Below are 3,008 nucleotides of genomic sequence, written 5' to 3' on the forward strand. Positions count from 1 at the left end.
TTGTTGAGGGACCGGCATGAAGACTGAGTTGCACTTCTGATACATATGTGCAAGGGTCCTAGGTCCAGCCCACGATTGCTCTTTGGTTGGTGGTTCAGTCTCTGGGAGCCTCTAAGGATCCAGGTTAGTTGGCACTGTTGGTCTTTCTGTGGAGTTCCTATCCTCTGCAAGTCCCTCAATCCTTCCCCCATCTCTTCCACAAAAGTGCCTGAGCTCCATCTAATGTTTGGCTGTAAGCCTCTCCATCTGTTTCCATTGTTTTGTTTTGTTTTTTAAATTGTCTTGTTTCTCTTTCTAAAGTACTGTTATCCAAGTAAATGCTGGGCATATACTATGTGTTTGTGGAGATATGGAACAAGTGCAGATATCAGACATTTCTGGTAGGAATATAAAATGGTGCAATCGCTACTGCTAGGCAATTTATAAAAACATTAAATACACATCTACAGTATGACTTAGTCATTCTACTTCTAGTTTACACAAAAGGTGTGTGTGTGTGTGTGTGTGTGTGTGTGTGTGTGTAAACACCTGCACATAAATTCTCATAACATTTTTATGGTAACAGCCCCAAAGAGAAATAAGTAAAATGCCTGCCAACTAGTAAACAGATAAGCAAGCCATATATTCCGTTCAGCGTTAGTCATCCATACAAAGAAACAGCAGTGCTATGCATTGCAGCATGGGTGAGTCTCCAAGTAGCTGTGCTGATTAGAAAAGCCACACAGAGAACTATGCATTGTATGATCCTATTTACTCTAAAGAATGCAAGCCAATCCAGGGGACATAAACAGTAGGCGCTTAGGAACAGCAAGGCCAGGGAAGGAATACAAAGGCAAAGGCACAAGGAGACATCCAGGGGTGAGGTAAACTCATTATCTTCATCAAGGTGGCAGTTTTCCAGATGTGTACAATATGTGCCAAAATATACCAAACCATGTCCTTCAAATATGTGGAGTTTATGTCAATCATCCTCCACAGAACCTTCAAAAACTTGCAGTGAATTCTGAAATGTCATCATGTAACATTTTCTGCTTTTTTTTTTCCTTTGTGGGGAGGAGGTTTCCTCGGGATTGAACCCAGGACCTCACACATACCAGCCAAGCACTCCTCCAGCCCAGCACATGAATATTTTCCATGTCTCTCTTTTATGGTAAACCGCTTTCTAAATTAATAACATTTGCTGTTCTACAAAATGTTTCTATACTATATAACAGTTCAAATAAAATATATCAATTTAAAAAAAAACTTTAAAAACTGCATTCCTCTCCCAACATTCCCTTTGCCTGAGAAGTGCCTGATACAGAGAAATGATGATATCGGTGTCCGTGCTGTAGGGCACAGCCCTGTCTTCCTGAGGGCTGATGACAAGTCACCAAAGACCAGGCGTGAAGGCGTCAGCTGCAGAGGAAAGGTCCTTAGACTCGGCTTCGGGAGCCCCGGGATCCAGTTTGTAGCATCAACCTGCTCACTGCTCCAGCTCCTAGAACTCAGGCTTTGACTATTCATCCAATAAATTCTCCCCGGAGTTTGTCTATGTTGTCTGTAACCCTGAGAGGGAGAAACAAATGGATATTTAATTCATTTCTCTGATATTCATCATATTTCCTATCACAAATAGTCATGGGGTGTTCAAACAGCTAGAAAGTACATCCATCCATCCCTCCTTCATTGAATAAACTTTCATCCAAATGTGCACTGTATGCCAGAGACCACACCAGACATTTTCACATCATTCAAATGACAGATTGACCTCTATAGCCGTCTTACATTTAACGTCAAGAAAGCTCAGGCTATGGAGCCTGCGTTACTTAATGTCAAAGGGTTTCTGGTTGGTACTGGATTCAGGATGGGCGAAGCCTGCTTAATTAACTTCAAATACTTCTCTACTCTCCACATTTTTGTCCAGGAAGGGTATCCCCTTATAGCAAGAGTGAGCTCACAATGTCCAGCCACTGTGACCTGTGGCTTGGAAGTGAGGGGTTGAGGTGGCAGTGGCGGTGGGAGGAATCCCAGATGTTTGCCTCAATTCTGCTTCTTTCATGTGTGACAGAATGGCCTCTGACTACAGCTGGAGAGATCTCAACACTACAGGGCTAGGGGCCTAGGAGCAGAGGAACTACCTGTTCTGAAAGTCAGAGACAATTCAAGTCCTTCTTCTCTGATGCTGATGACTGTTGTCTAGAAACAGGAAAACCCTGAAAGCAAAAATATCCAATCATAGGAAATGCCCAAGCAGTGGTATCCCTAGTCACAGGACAAAACATATTAAAACCTATCAGTTGTGATAATCTTCCAAGAGCTCACTTGGAAGACCTCTGAAAGCTTAGGCTGGAAGCTGCACGTGTATGCTAAAGATTCCCATTGTGCTGCCTCAGGCTAAAGACCTCAGGGCGCTTCCCTTCCCTCAGGGAAACAGGTCTCCAAAAGCAGGGAGGTTCATTTCAACTTCACAGCTTTCAGTTTAGCTTAAATATATTAGTCAAGTCTGAAATCAAACAAAACAAGTGGGCGGTGGTTCCTAGATTCTCACATGATATATTCTTCCTTTTGATCTGTTAAAATATAGACATGTACTAAAAATCACCATGATATATATCATTTGCAAGAAAGAAAAATTGAAATGAACAATGAATGAGTAATGTTAACCAAAAGAATATCCATATTTTAAAAAGCTGCGCACATAAAAGTGTTTCAAACTAAAACTACAGAGGGTGACCCTGTCATTTTCTAAATGATTAAAGATAGAAGGTTGCTGAGATGGTTCAGTGGAGAAGTTTATCTGCGACTATAGGTGATGACCTAAGTTCGCCCCTGGAATCCACACGTTGAAAGGTTTCAAAAGCAGGTGGGTGACGATATAAAATAGTACCTTCCTGTAATTCTGACACTTGAAAGGCTTTGGTACGATGACACAAGTTCTAGGCCAGCTTAGGCTACACAGTTAGATGCTGTCACACACATACAAAAAAAATATTTAAAGGTAGGTGTCAAAACTGATCTTAAAAATG

At 41.7% G+C, this 3,008-nt stretch overlaps 1 long non-coding RNA gene across 1 annotated transcript; it reads right to left on the reverse strand.

Annotated features, from left to right (window-relative positions):
• Window positions 1–734: 734 nt before the first annotated feature.
• On the reverse strand, window positions 735–1,879 carry LOC148005915 (uncharacterized). Its single transcript, XR_015620982.1, has 2 exons — window positions 1,768–1,879; window positions 735–1,548 (listed from the first exon to the last, which is right to left on the reverse strand). It is a non-coding gene; the product is annotated as an uncharacterized LOC148005915 (long non-coding RNA).
• Window positions 1,880–3,008: the final 1,129 nt, after the last annotated feature.

This window comes from Rattus norvegicus, chromosome 5 (assembly GCF_021556685.1).
Source record: "Rattus norvegicus strain SHRSP/BbbUtx chromosome 5, alternate assembly SHRSP_T2T, whole genome shotgun sequence".
Taxonomy (NCBI): domain Eukaryota; kingdom Metazoa; phylum Chordata; class Mammalia; order Rodentia; family Muridae; genus Rattus; species Rattus norvegicus.